This window comes from Pristis pectinata, chromosome 4, assembly GCF_009764475.1.
Source record: "Pristis pectinata isolate sPriPec2 chromosome 4, sPriPec2.1.pri, whole genome shotgun sequence".
Lineage (NCBI taxonomy): Eukaryota > Metazoa > Chordata > Chondrichthyes > Rhinopristiformes > Pristidae > Pristis > Pristis pectinata.
The window spans coordinates 343907-358856 of NC_067408.1; the positions used below are offsets into that span (position 1 = coordinate 343907).

Below are 14950 nucleotides of genomic sequence, written 5' to 3' on the forward strand. Positions count from 1 at the left end.
TTCCCTGACTATCGAGTCCCCTATCACTACTGCCTTCCTCTTCTCCTCCCTTCCCTTCTGAGCAGCAGGACCGGTCCCAGTGCCATAGACCTGGCTACTGCTGCTAGGCCCCGGCAGGTCATCTCCCTCAACAGCCTCCAAAGCGGAAAACCTGTTACTGAGGGGAACAGCCTCTGGGGTCCTCTGCTCTATCTGCCTGTTTGTTTTTTTTTTCCTTTTCCGTCCCCTGACAGTCACCATTCTATCTACTTCCTGGATTCCAGAATTACCTGCTCTAAGTGGGGTGACCTTCTCCTTATGTACAGTATCTACAAAACTCCCCCCCTCCCTGATGCTGTGCAGTGTTTGAAGCTGCAACTCCAGCTTATCGATTGTGAGCCTAAGTTCCTCCAGCCTCAAGTACTTATTGCAGATGTGGCCATCGTGGACCTTGCTGCGGTCCACGAGCTCCCACATCAAGCAGCTGCAGCACGCTACTATGTCCTCCATCTGAACTAATTCTTTTCTCCCCCCTAGTTTTTCTGCTTAAAAGTTTATAACAGATATGAGGTAAACCTAACCTTTACCTACTTACCAGCTACTCACCTGCCTTGCCCCTTTAAGCCGAAGCCCCTTAAGCCGAAGCCCTGGTTGTTGGATGTATGTTTGGTAAGAGACCATTTGAGAGGTGTTGCTGATCTTTGATATTTCTAGCCCCTGGCATTGGCCTTGTGGAGTGTAACAGTCTTTTGATTTTTGTGCTTTCTTCAATAATCCCATGTATAATGGTACACCATAGACCAATGCCTCTTTATCTGTATTCAGCAACTTGTTCACCATTGTTACAGCACCCATTGCTGAACCAGTGGTTTCATGCCATTCTTCAACTCTAATCCTTAGACAATTGAACTGAGAAAGGTTTAAATGGATTGAGTTTGAGTAAGGGAGGGAACTGCTAGTGGATTTAGTTGGAGCTGCCTTTTTAGTATTTGAATTTCTTCATCTGGTTGTGGGAAAAGCATTGCTCTTCCCAGCAGAACTGTGGACTAAAACAGTCTTGTTTACTGGAACATAATTCCCAGCTGAAATGAAGCTACAAAACAAAAACAAGCATCCTCGCTCAAAATCCAACATCGATATCTTACTTTCAGGAATCAAAGGAGTGAAGCAGTTCATTAAAGATGTATGGGTTAGGAAGTTGTGGGCATGCTATGTTGGCGCTGGAAGCATGGCAACACTTGGGGCCTGCCCCCAGAACATTCTATGCAAAAAGGTGTATTTCACTGTGTGTTTCGATGTAAATATGGCTAATAAAAGATATCTTATTGTTCACCTTTTTAACACTATCTAATTCATATTTTCCATGCATCCATTTATTTTTAAACCCTTTGAATTTTAGGCCCTTACACCTCTTTCCATGGTCTGTTTTTCTCACTCCCAGTTGGAGGATGCAGAGAATTGTACAAAGTGGTCTTCATCCCAGCTGCAATTAGCCAGGATGCAAAGTACAAGTGTCCAACCTGCGCATCATTATTAAACTAGTTCCCTGCTGGTATAGTGTGTAATTGTCAAATATTTGCAGAATTTGCAATCGCTACGAAATTTGAGATCTGATAGAAAAAAAATGTTTTTAAGAGTCTAGAATCCAGGTGCTGAAAAATGCTGCAGAGTGGATGTCCTTTGTATGCTTACTATATGTGCACACCCCACTTAATACAATATGGGTCAGTTTTGAATAGCCTGGGCTACGTTTCCCTTATGTATACTGATGTAGTGCTTTAGTTAATGTATCTGGTTGAAACTTGTGAGGCCATATGACTAATTTCCATGCTTTGATTTCTTGTTTCAATATAAAATGATATGGTTCAGTCTGAGTGATGGAATAACCTCTACCTGCCTGAACAACAGCAGCTCCAAGAACACTGGAAGCTCGACACCAGCCAGGACACAGTAGCCCACTTGATTGGTATCCCACCATCACCCTAAATATTAATCCCTCTCACAGCAGTGGCTGCTCAAATAGCACCTTCCAAACACGTGACCTCTGCTACAAGGCTTTGTCCATGTGGGGCCACCATCACCTGGAGATTTCCTCCGAGCTGTATACCATTCTGATTTGGAAATTTATAACCAGTACTTCATGCTGGAATTCCCTCCTTGACTGCACTGGGAGAATATCTTCATCAGAAGGGCTCAAAGTCAAATAGAACATAGAACTGTACAGGAAAGGCCATTCGGCTCATGATGTTGTGCTGACCTAATTAAATTAGTAAAAGCCTAACTAAACTAATCCCTTCTGCCTATACAATGGCCATATCCCTCCATTCTCTGCACATTCATGTGCCTGTTATTGCACAAGTACACATATGCACAGGTACACACACATAGTATCAGAATTAAGTAGCATTTACAAGAAAAAACATAATTAAACTCAAATTGTATACAATTTTTACAAGAAAGAACACAATTAGAACGAAAAGCAAAGTCCATTGCAGTGCAGAGTCTAGCATGAGCCTCGCACCGAGCCCTGGATGACTCCACTAGTCGGGGGCCTCCAGTCTGAAAAACAACCTTCCAACATCACCCTCTCCTTCCTACCATCAAGGCAATTCTGTATTAGCTAGCTCTTCCTGGATCCCATGCAATCTAACTTTCCAGAGCAGCTTGCCATGCGCAACCTCAACAAAGGCTTACTGAAGTACGTATAGACTGCATCTATCGCCCTGCCCTCATCAACCTTCTTGGTTACTTCATCAAAAAACTCGATCAAATTCGTGAGACTCCCACGCACAAAACCATGCTGACAGTCCCTAATTGACCCCTGTCTTTCCAAATGCATGTATATCTTATTACTCAAAATCCTTTCAAGTAACTTACAGTGGCATGCAAAAGTTTGCGCACCCCAGTCAAAATTTCTGTTACCATAGACCCATAGAACAATACAACGCAATACAGGCCCTTCAGCCCACCATGTTGTGCCGACCTTTAAACCATGCCTAAGACTATCTAACCCCTTCCTCCCACATATCCATTTTCAATTCCTCCATATGCTTATCTAACAATCTCTTGAACTTGACCAACGTATCAGCCTCCACCACCACCCCAGGCAGCGCATTCCATGCACCAACCACTCTCTGGGTGAAAAACGTCCCTCTGATATCTCCCTTGAACTTCCCACCTATTACCTTAAAGCCATGCCCTCTTGTATTGAGCATTGGTGCCCTGGGAAAGAGGCGCTGGCTGTCCACTCTTATCTATTCCTCTTAATATTTTGTATACCTCTATCATGTCTCCTCTCATTCTACTTCTCTCCAAAGAGTAAAGCCCTAGCTCCTTTAGTCTCTCCTCATAATCCATACTCTCTAATCCAGGCAGCATCCTGGTAAATCTCCTCTGCACCCTTTCCAATGCCTCCACATCCTTCCTAAAATGAGGCGAGCAGAATTGGACACGGTACTCCAAGTGTGGTCTAACCAGGGTTTTGTAGAGCTGCATCATTACCTCACGGCTCTTAAACTCGATCTCACGAAAGCTAACATCTCATAAGCTTTCTTAACTACCCCATCCACCTGTAAGGCAACTTTCAGAGATCTGTGGATATGAACCCCCCAGATCCCTCTGCTCCTCCACACTCCACAGAATCCTGTCATTAACCTCCTACTTCGCCTTGGAGTTTGTCCTTCCAAACTGTACCACCTCACACTTCTCTGGATTGAACTCCATCTGCCACTTCTCATCCCAGCTCTGCATCCTATCAATATCCCTCTGTAAGCTTCGACAGCCCTCCACACTATCCACAACACCACTGATCTTTGTGCCGTCTGCAAACTTGCTAACCCAGCCTTCCACCCCCTCATCCAAGTCATTAATAAATATCACGAAAAGTAGAGGTCCCAGAACCAATCCCTGTGGGACACCACTAGTCACAGCCCTCCAATCTGAATGCACTCCCTCCACCACAACCCTCTGCTTTCTACAGGCAAACCAATTCTAAATCCACATGGCCAAGCCTCCCTGTATCCCTTGCCCTCTGACCTTCTGAAGAAGCCTACCATGTGGAACCTTGTCAAGCACCTTGCTAAAATCCACGTATACCAGATCTACTGCACTACCCTCATCAATCTTCCTGGTCACCTCCTCAAAGAACCCTATCAGGCTTGTGAGGCAAGATCTTCCCTTCACAAAGCCATGCTGGCTGTCCCTAATTAGTCCATGATTCTCTAAATGCTCATAGATCCTATCTCTAAAATCCTTTCTAACAGCTTGCCCACCACAGGCGTAAGGCTCACTGGTCTGTAATTCCCTGGACTATCCCTACTTCCTTTTTTGAATAAGGGGACAACATTTGCCACCCTCCAATCCTCTGGTACCATTCCCGTGGACAACGAGGACGCAAAGATCCTAGCCAACGGTTCAGCAATCTCCTCCCTCACCTCGCGAAGCAGCCTGGGGACTTATCTGTCCTAATATTTTCTAACAGCTCCAACACATCCTCTCTCTTGATATCTACATACTCTAGAACATTAACCTTACCAACACTGACCTCAGCGTCATTAAGACCCCTCTCCTTGGTGAATACTGAAGAGAAATATTCATTGAGAACCTCACCCACTTCCACAGCTTCCAGGCACATCTTCCCACCTTTGCCTTTAATCAGACCTACCTTTACTCTCATCATCCTTCTGCTCTTCACGTACAAGAAAAAAGCCTTGGGATTCTCCTTAACCCTACTCGCCAAAGCCTTTTCATGTCCCCTTCTTGCTCTCCTCAGCCCCTTCTTAAGTTCCTTCCTTGCTACCCTATATTCCTCACGAGCCCTATCTGATCCTTGCTGCTTACACCTTATGTATGCTGGCTTCTTCTTCCTAACTAGTTGTTCCACCTCTCGTCACCCATGGTTCCTTCATCCTACCATTCTTTCTCTGCCTCACCGGGACAAATTTATCCCTGACATCCTGCAAGAGACCACATCTCCATAGTACATTTCCCTTCAAAAATGTCATCCCAATTTACACTCCTAAGTTCTAGCCTTATAATTTGCCTTTCTCCAATTAAATATCTTCCCATCCTCTTTGCTCCTATCCTTGTCCCTGACAATGCTAAAGGTTATGGAGCAGTGGTCGCTGTCCCCCAAATGCTCACCCACCAAGAGATCTGTCGCCTGACCCGGTTCATTACCTAATACTAGATCTAATATGGCATTCCCTCTCGTCAGTCTGTCAATATACTGTGACAGGAATCCGTCCTGGACACACTTAACAAGCTCTGCCCCATCTAAACCTTTGGCACTCCCAAGATAACAGTGAAGTCTCCCATGATAACAACCCTGTTACTTTTGCATCTTTCCAAAATCTGCCTCGAAATCTGCTCAGTATCCCTGATGCTACCAAGGGGCCTATAGAATACTCCCATTAGAGTAACTGCTCCTTTCTTATTCCTAACTTCCACCCATACTGACTCCAGAGAGGATCCTTCTACATTATCCACCCTTTCTGCAGCTGTATTAGTATCCCTGACCAGTATTGCCACCCCTCCTCCTCTCTCCCCCCTTCCCTATCCCTTTTAAAACACTGAAAACCAGGAATATTCAATATCCATTCCTACCCTGGTGACAGCCAAGTCTCTGCAAGAACCACAATATCATAGTCCCATGTACTTATCCAAGCTCTCAGTTCATCACCTTTATTCCTGATACTTGCATTTAAGTAAATGCACTTTAGCCCATCCACCTTTCTACTTTTATACCCTGTACTCTGCTTCTTCTTCTTCAAAGTCTCTCTACATGTTAGATCTGACTTTTCCCCATCCTCCTCTTACTCTGACCTACCCTTCTGGTTCCCATCCCCCTCGCAAACTAGTTTAAACCATCCTGAACCACCCTAGCAAACCTGCCTGCAAGGATATTGGCCCCCCCTCGGGTTCAGGTGTAACACATCCTCTCTGTACAGGTCCTACCTTCCCCAGAAGAGATCCTAATGATCCAAAAATCTAAAACCTTCCCTCCTGCACCAACTTCTCAGCCACGCATTCATTTGCCATCTCCTCCTATTCCTACCTTCACCATTGCGTGGCACAGGCAGCAATCCTGAGATTACTACCCTTGAGGTCCTGTTCTTCAGCCTTCTGCCTAGCTCACTAAACTCACTTTTCGGGACCTCATCCCTCTTCCTACCTATGTCGTTGGTACCAACATGAACCACGACTTCTGGCTGTTCTCCCTCCCGCTCAAGAATCCTGTTGACCCTATCAGAGACATCCCGGACCTTGGCACCTGGGAGGCAACATACCATCCGGGATTCATGCTCACTTCCACAGAACCTCCTATCTGTTTCTCTGACTATTGAGTCCCCTATCACTACTGCCTTCCTCTTCTCCTCCCTTCCCTTCTGAGCAGCAGGACCAGTCCCAGTGCCAGAGACCTGGCTACTGCTGCTTGATCCCTGCAAGTCATCCCCCTCAACAGCATCCAAAGCGGAAAACCTGTTATTGAGGGGAACAGCCTCTGGGGTCCTCTGCACCATCTGCCTGTTCGTTTTCTTTTTACTTTTCTCTCCCCTGACATCACCCTTCTATCTACTTCCTGGACCGCAGAAGTACCTGCTCTAAGGAGGGTGACTGTCTCCTGATGTACAGTATCTACATAACTCTCTCCCTCCCTGATGCTGCGCAGTGTTTGAAGCTGCAACTCCAGCTCATCAATTCTGAGCCGAAGTCCCTCCAGCCTCAAGCACTTACTGCAGATGTGGTCGCCGTGCACCACAGCAAGGTCCACTATCTCCCATATCAAGGAGCTGCAGCACACCACCATGTCCTCCATCTGAACTAATTTTTTACCCCTACCTAGTTTTATCCTACTTAAAACTTTATAACAGATAACAGGTAAACCTTACCTTTGCCTAACAGCTACATTCCTGCCTCGCCCCTTTACGCCCAAGCCCTTTGAGCTAAAGCCCAAAACACACTGCTCCCTCTCACTCCGCTGCCCGCTCCGACGCTGCCCGCTGGTTATGGCAGTCTTTTTAAACTGTTCGCGCACTACCGACTGATGTCATACGCCTGCGCAGTTAGTCCCCGCTATCCCTGAACAGTTGGAAAAAAAACTTATCTGTTCGGAACTCCTCGGCTGCTTCCGCTTGCTCACCTCTCGCTCCCGATCGAGAATAGCTAAGCGAGTAAAAGGTGACCTGATTTCCAAAAGGCATAAAGTTAAAGATGACACATTTCTTTAATATTTTAAGCAAGATTACTTTTTTATTTTCACCTTTTACAGTTTCAAAATAACACACCTTTGCTCATTGCAGCCAAAAAGTTCTATTTTAACTTCATCAGTCCACAGGACTTGTTTCCAAAATGCATCAGGCTTGTTTAGATGTTCCTTTGCAAACTTCTGACGCTGAACTTTGTGGTGAGGACACAGGAAAGTTTGGAGATAAAAGGGTGCAGAATTTCATGAAAAGAACACCTCTCCAACTGTTAAGCACAGGGGTGGATCGATCATGCTTTGAGCTTGTGTTGCAGCCAGTGGCACGGGGAACATTTCTCTGGTAGAGGGAAGGATGAATTCAATTAAATACCAGAAAATTCTGGAAGCAAATGTCACACTGTCTGTAAAAAAGCTGAAGGTGAAAAGAGGATGGCTTCTACAACAGGATAACGATCCTAAACACACCTCAAAATCCACAATGGACTACCTCAAGAGGCACAAGCTGAAGGTTTTGCCATGGCCCTCACAGTCCCCTAACCTAAACATCATCAAAAATCTGTGGATAGACCTCAAAAGAGCAGTGCATGCAAGATGGCCCAAGAATCTCACAGAACTAAAAGCCTTTTTGCAAGGAAGAATGGGCGAAAATCCCCGAAACAAGAATTGAAAGACTCTTAGCTGGCTGCAGAAAGCACTTACAAGCTGTGATACTAGCCAAAGGGGGTGTTACTAAGACTGACCATGCAGGGTGCCCAGACTTTTGCTTCGGGCCCTTTTCCTTTTTTGTTATTTTGAAACTGTAAAAGATGGAAATAAAAAAGTAATCTTGCTTAAAGTATTAAAAAAATGTGTCATCTTTAACTTTATGCCTTTTGGAAATCAGGTCATCTTTTACTCACTTAGCTATTCATAGTAACAGAAATTTTGACCAGGGTGCCCAAACTTTTGCATGCCACTGTATATCCCTTAGATGTTAGAGTTGCAGCTCTATAGTTCCCAGGATTTGTAGCCCTTCTTAAATAAAGGCACAACAGTCACTACATTCCAGACTACTGCAGTCCACTGGCGCCTCACCCATGGCTAACAATGATGCATGTATCTCAGCCAGGGCTCCCTCAATTTCCTCCCTAGCCTCCCACAAAGTTTTTGGATATATCTGGTCAGGCTCTGGAGATTTGTTTACCTCCATACATACAGCCTCTAATGTGGACTACCCCCAAGACCTCCCCAATAACTTTCCCCAGTTCTGAAGTCGTCATTTCTTTTCTAAAGTAAAAAAATAGAGGAAAAATATTCATTAAGAACCTTGTCTATCTCCTGCGGCTCTACACAATAATGTCCACTTTGAGGGGGCCCTCAAGTTATTCTCTCTCTAGTTACTCTTTTTCCATTAATGTACTTAAAATCTTTTTGGAATCTCCTTAATCTTCTCTGCCAGAGCTATCTTTTTGCCCTTCTGATTTCCTCCTTGAGTATACTCCTGCATTTTTTCTTTGGAGCGACGGAGGATGAGAGGCGACTTGATAGGGGTGTATTAGATTATGAGAGGCATAGATAGAGTGGGCAGTCAGCCCCTTTTTCCCAAGGCAGTAATGGCCAATACCAGAGGACATCTGTTTAAGCTGAGTGGAGGAAAGTGTAGGGGAGATGTCGGGGGTAGGTTTTTTTTTACACAGAGTGGTGGGTTCCTGGAACGTACTGCTAGGATGGTGGTAGAGGCTGATACAGTAGGGCCATTTAAAAGACTCTTAGATGGGCACATATATGTAAGAAAATTGGAGTGTTATGGGTTGTGTAGGACAGAAGGATTAGATTGATCATGGAGTAGGTTTATATAGGTTGGTACAACATTGTGGGCCGAAGTGCTCGTACTGTGGTGTATTGTTATATGTTCAGTCCTACGAGTCCATGCCGACCAGGCATGAAATCATTGGGCTGAACATAGAACAGTACGGCACAGTATGGGCCCTTTGGCCCATGATATTGTGCCAACCTATATAAATCCCATTTGACTGCGTTAGGCCTGTATCACTTTATGCCTTTAAGTTGAATTGGTTTATTATTGTCACTTGTACCAAGGTACAGTGAAAAACTTGCCTTGCATACGGTTCATACAGATCAATTGATTACACAGTGCATTGAGGTAGTGCAAGGTAAAACAATAACAGAATGCAGAATAAAGTGTTGCAGTTACAAAAAAATGCAGTACAGGTAGACAATAAGGTGTTTGACAAGGTTCCCCATGGTAGGCTTATCCAGAAAGTCATGAAGCATGGGATCTATGGATGCTTGGCTACGTGCATTCGGAATTGGCTTGCCCACAGAAGGCAGAGGGTAGTTGTAGATGGAGAGTATTCTGCCTACATGTCCATGACTGGTGTTCTGCAGGGATCTGTTCTGGGACCCCTGCTCTTTTTGATTTTTATAAATGACTTGGATGAGGAAGTAGGGGGATGGGTTAGTAAGTTTGAAGATGACACAAATGTTGGAGGTGTTGTGGATAGTGTAGAAGGTTGTTGTAGGTTACAACAGGATATAGACAGGATGCAGAGCTAGGTGGAGAAGTGGCAGATGGAGTTCACTCTGGAGAAGTGTGAAGTGATACACTTTGAAAGAACGAACTTAAAGGTGGAGTACACTGTTGATGGCAGGACTCTTAGCAGTATGGAGGAACAGAGGAATATTGGGGTCCAAGTCCTTAGATCCCTCAAGGTTGCCACATGTTGATAAAGTGGTTAAGAAGGCATACGATGTGCTGGCCTTCATTAGTTGAGGGATTGAGTTCAAGTGCCAGGAGATAATGTTGCAGGTCCATAAAACTCTGGTTAGACCACACTTGGAGTATTATGTTCAGTTCTGGTCACCTCATTATAAGAAGGATGTGGAAGCTTTAGAAAGGGTGCAGAGGAGACCTACCAGGATGTTGTCTGGATTAGAGAATATGTCTTATGAGGAAAGGTTGAGCAAGATAGGGCTTTTCTCTTTGGAGTGATACAGGATGAGAGGTGACTTGATGGAGGTGTATAAGATTATGAGGAGCATAGATAAAGAGTGGACAGCCAGCACCTTTTCCCCAGGGTGGCAATGACCAATACCAGAGGTACAAGGTGAGTGGAGGAAAATTTAGGGGAGATGTCAGAGGTAGGATTTTGTTTACACAGAGTGGTGAGTGCCTGGAATGCACTGCTGGGGGTTGTGGTAGAGGCTGATACAATAGGGGCACTTAAGAGATTCTTAGATAGTCACATGCAGGTAAGAAAAATGGAGGGTTATGGGCTGTGTAGGAAGGAATGTTTAGATTGATCATGGAGTAGGTTTATATAGGTTGGCACAACTTCGTGGGCCAAAGGGCCCATACTGGTATGAAAAACATGATAGTGCTGGAGGAACTCAGCAGGCCAGGCAACATCTGTGGAGAAAAGCAGGCGGTCAACATTTCGGGTCAGGACCCTTCTTCAGGAATGAAGATAGGAAAAGGGGAAGCCCGATATATAGGAGGGAAAAGCAGAGCAGTGATGGGTGGACAAAAGAGGGGAGGCATGGTGGGCCCAGGGTGGTGATAGGCAGATGCAGGTAAGAGATAGTGATAGGCAGGTATGGGGGGAGAGAGAGCAGATCCACTGGGGGATGGGTAAAAGGTGAGAAGAGAGGGAGGAAAAGGGCTAGGAAAGGGAAGAAGAGAAGGGGGGGGAGAATTACCTAAAGTGGGAGAATTCAATATTCGTGCCATTAGGCTCCAAGACGGAAAATGCTGTTCCTCCAGTTTGCGCTTGGAATTCTCCTGGCAGTGGAGGAGGCCAAGAACTGTCATTTCAGTGATAGTGTGGGAGGGGGAGTTGAAGTGACTGGCAATGGGGAGATGCAGGTCGTGGTTACAGACAGAGCGTAGGTCTTCTGTGAAATGGTCAGCTAGTCTGCATTTGGTCTCACTAATGTAAAGGAGGCCACAATTAGAGCACCGAATGCAGTAGATGATATTGAGGGAGGTGCAGGTGAATCTCTGTCTCACCTGAAAGGACTGTTTAGGTCCCTGGATGGAGGTGATGTAGGGACAGGGTTGTACCTATGGCGGGGGCAGTGGAAGTTCTCGGGGTGGGAGGGGGCTTGGTGGGTGGGGTGGGGAGGAGTGAACGAGGGAGTCGCAGAGTGAGCGGTCCCTGCAAAAGTCAGAAAGGGGTGGGGAGGGGAAGTTATGCTTGATGGTGGAATCCCGTTGGAGATGGCAGAAGTGGTGGAGAATGATACGTAGGCTGGTGGGATGAAATGTGAGGACAAGGGGGACCCTATCCCTGTTGGGTCTGGGAGGTGTGGGGGTGAGAGCAGTGCAGGAAATAGCAGAGATACGAGTACGAGCTCTCTCGACCACAGTCGGAGTCGGTGGTGTGGGGGGGGGGGGGGGGGGGGGGGGGGGGGGGGGGTAGGTGGGAGGGGGTGGGAAGCCCCAGTTAGAAAAGAAGATGGACATTTCTGATGTCCTGGAGTGGAAAGCTTCATCATGAGAGCAGATGCGGCGGCGGTGAAGAAATTGAGAAAAACTGATAGCATCCTTGCAAGACACAGGGTGGGAGGAGCTGTAATCGAGGTAGCTGTGGGCATCAGTGGGTTTGTAGATGTCAGTGGATAAGGAATCTCCTGAGATGGAGACGGAAAGATCGAGGAAGGAGAGAGAGGTGTCAGAGATAGTCCAAGTGAATTGGAGAGCCAGGTGAAAATTAATGGCGAAATTTATTAAACTGTCGAGTTCCGCACGGGTACAAGAGGTGGCACCAATGCAGCCGTTGATATAGCGGAGAAAGAGTTGAGGAATGGGGCCAGAGTAGTCTTGTGACAGAGACTGTTCAACGTAGCCAATGAAGAGGCAGGCATAGCTGGGGCCCATGTGAGTGCCCATAGCTATGCCCTCGGTCTGTATACTGTGCTGTACTGTTCTATGTTCTAATAATGACATCTCTATATCTGCTCCCCAGCACCTTAAACCTATGTCCTCTTGTGGCCACCATTTCAGCCCTGGGCAAAAGCCTCTGACTATCTACCCGATCAATACCTCTCATCATCTTACACACCTCAGTCAGGTCCCCCCTCATCCTCCGTCTCTCCAAGGAGAAAAGGCCGAGTTCCCTCAACCTGCTTTCATAAGGCATGCTCCGCATTCCAGGCAGCATCCTTGTAAATCTCCTCTGTACCCTCTCTATGGCTTCCACATCTTTCCTGTAGTGAGGCGACCAGAACTGAGCACAATACTCCAAGTGGGGTCTGATCAGAAACCTGTATAGCTGCAACAATACCTCTTGGCTCCTAATTTTAATTCCCTGATTGATGAAGGACACTACACCATATGCCTTCTTAACCACAGAGTCAACCTACGCAGCTGCTTTGAGTGTCTTATAGACTCAGACCCCAAGATCCCTCTGATCCTCCACACTGCCAAGAGTCCTACCATTAATACTATATTCCGCCAACATATTTGACCTACCAAAATGAACCACTTCACACTTATCTGGGTTGAATTGCATCTGCCACTTCTCAGCCCAACTTTGCATCCTATCTATGTCCCTCTGTAACCTCTGACAGCACTCCAAACTATCCACAACACCCCCAACCTTCGTGTCATCTGCAAACTTACTAACCCACCCCTCCACTTCCTCATCCAGGTTGTTTATAAAAATCACAAATAGTAAGGGTCCCAGTACAGACCCCTGAGGTACACCACTGGTCACTGACCTCCACTCAGAATACAACCCTTCTACAACCACTTTTTGCCTTCTGTGGGCCAGCCAGTTCTGGATCCACACTGCAATGCCCCCTTGGATCCCATGTCTCCTCACCTTCTCCATAAGCCTTGCATGGGGTACCTTATCAAATGCCTTGCTAAAATCCATATACACTACTTCTACTACTCTCCCTTCACATCCTCAAAAAATTCAATCAGGCTCATAAGGCAGGACCTGCCCTTGACAAAGCCATGCTGACTATTCCTAATCATATTATACCTCTCCAAATGTTCATAAATCCTGCCTCTCAGGATCTTCTCCATCAGCTTACCAACCACTGAGGTAAGACTCACCGGGTCTATAATTTCCTGGACTATCCCTACTCCCCTTCTTGAATAAGGGAACAACATCCGCAACCCTCCAAATCTTCCAGAACCTCTCCCGTCTCCATCGACGATGCAAAGATCATCGCCAGAGGCTCCGCAATCTCCTCCCACGGCAACCTGGTCGGAAACAGTGGTGGAGGCGGATACGATAGGGTCTTTCAAGAGACTGCTAGATAGGTACATGGAGCTGAATAAAATAGAGGGTTATGGGTAAGCCTAGTAATATCTAGGGTAGGGACATGTTTGGCACAGCTTTGTGGGCCGAAGGGCCTGAATTGTGCTGTAGTTTTTCTATGTTTCTATGTCATAACGAAATAGGTTGTGAGGTCAAGTCCATCTTTTCATATCAGGGAACTGTTCAGTAGTCTTATTACAGCAGGATAGAAGCTGTCCTTGAGCCTGGTGGTACATGCTTTCAGGCTTTTGTAGCTTCTGCCCGATGGGAGAGGGGAGAAGAGAGAATATCCGGGGTGGGTGGGGTCTTTGATTATGCTGGCTGCTTTACTGAAGCAGCGAGAAGTGTAGACAGTGGGTAATCCGAATATGGAACGAGCTGCCAGAGGAAGTGGTTTGAGCAGGTACATTAACAACATTTAAAGACACTTGGACAGGTATATAAGATAAGATATCTTTAGTCACGTGTTCATCGAAACACGCAGTGAAATACATCTTTTGCGAGTGTCACCACATTTTTGGTGCCAACATAGCATACCCACAACTTCCTAACCGGTACGTCTTTGGAATATGGGAGAAAACCGGAGCACCCGGAGGAAACCCACACAGACATGGGGAGAACATGCAAACTCCTTACAGACAGCGGCCGGAATTGAACCCAGGTCACTGGCACTGTAAAGCGTTATGCTAACCACTACACTACCGTGCCTGCCCTATGGATAGGAAAGGTTTAGAGGGATGTGGGCCAAACATGGGCAAATAAGACTAGATTAGATGGGAATCTTGGTCACCATTGGACGAGTTTGGCTAAAGAGCTTGTTTCTGTGCTGTGTGACTCTATGACTCTAATAGGGACAAATTGGAGATGATGGATTTTAATTTTGGTTCAGGGATTGGTACAGGATTTTTTCAGGCAAGGCCACATTTATTGTCCATTGCTAATTGCCCTTAAGACGTCGTGACATGCCGTAATCCTCTGTGTAGCAAGCCTATTGTTGGATCTGTCTGTGGGGGGAAAAAAATAACATACCACAAACTCAAAAATGATTTACTTTTGAGATGACCTGAGGATGCGAGTAATGCTGTAAACAAATCCTTAATCGAGTGTCAATGATTATATATCACTAAAATTATAAATTGTGATTCCATTCACTTAATCCTACACCTGGAATAAATCTCTGCAAATAAACACACAGGTTGGGTCTGTGTGACTTGGAGAGGAGGGTGTGACTCAGCTGATGTGTGAGGTTTCGATCATGTTATGTGTGTCTGTCTGTCGGGGGTCAATCAAATGTCTCCTGCCTTTTAAGCTACACTGAGTAGCAGAATCTGTTTTATACGGGGCTTTGCAGCTGAATCTTCTGTGCTTGGTTGCATCAGCCCTGGTTCCCAGAAACACTTTCAACAGTTAGCCTGCACTAATTGCTGAATCATCCTTATTGTATTGGTCTGTTTGTACATGGGGGCAGTGCTTTAAAGCTCAAAGCGCCAGTCAC

At 45.9% G+C, this 14950-nt stretch overlaps 1 protein-coding gene across 2 annotated transcripts in view; it reads left to right on the forward strand.

Moving 5' to 3' along the window:
* Nucleotides 1–14950, forward strand: part of LOC127570067 (la-related protein 1-like) — a 210005-nt gene that overhangs the window by 38130 nt on the left and 156925 nt on the right. The window lies entirely within an intron of this gene.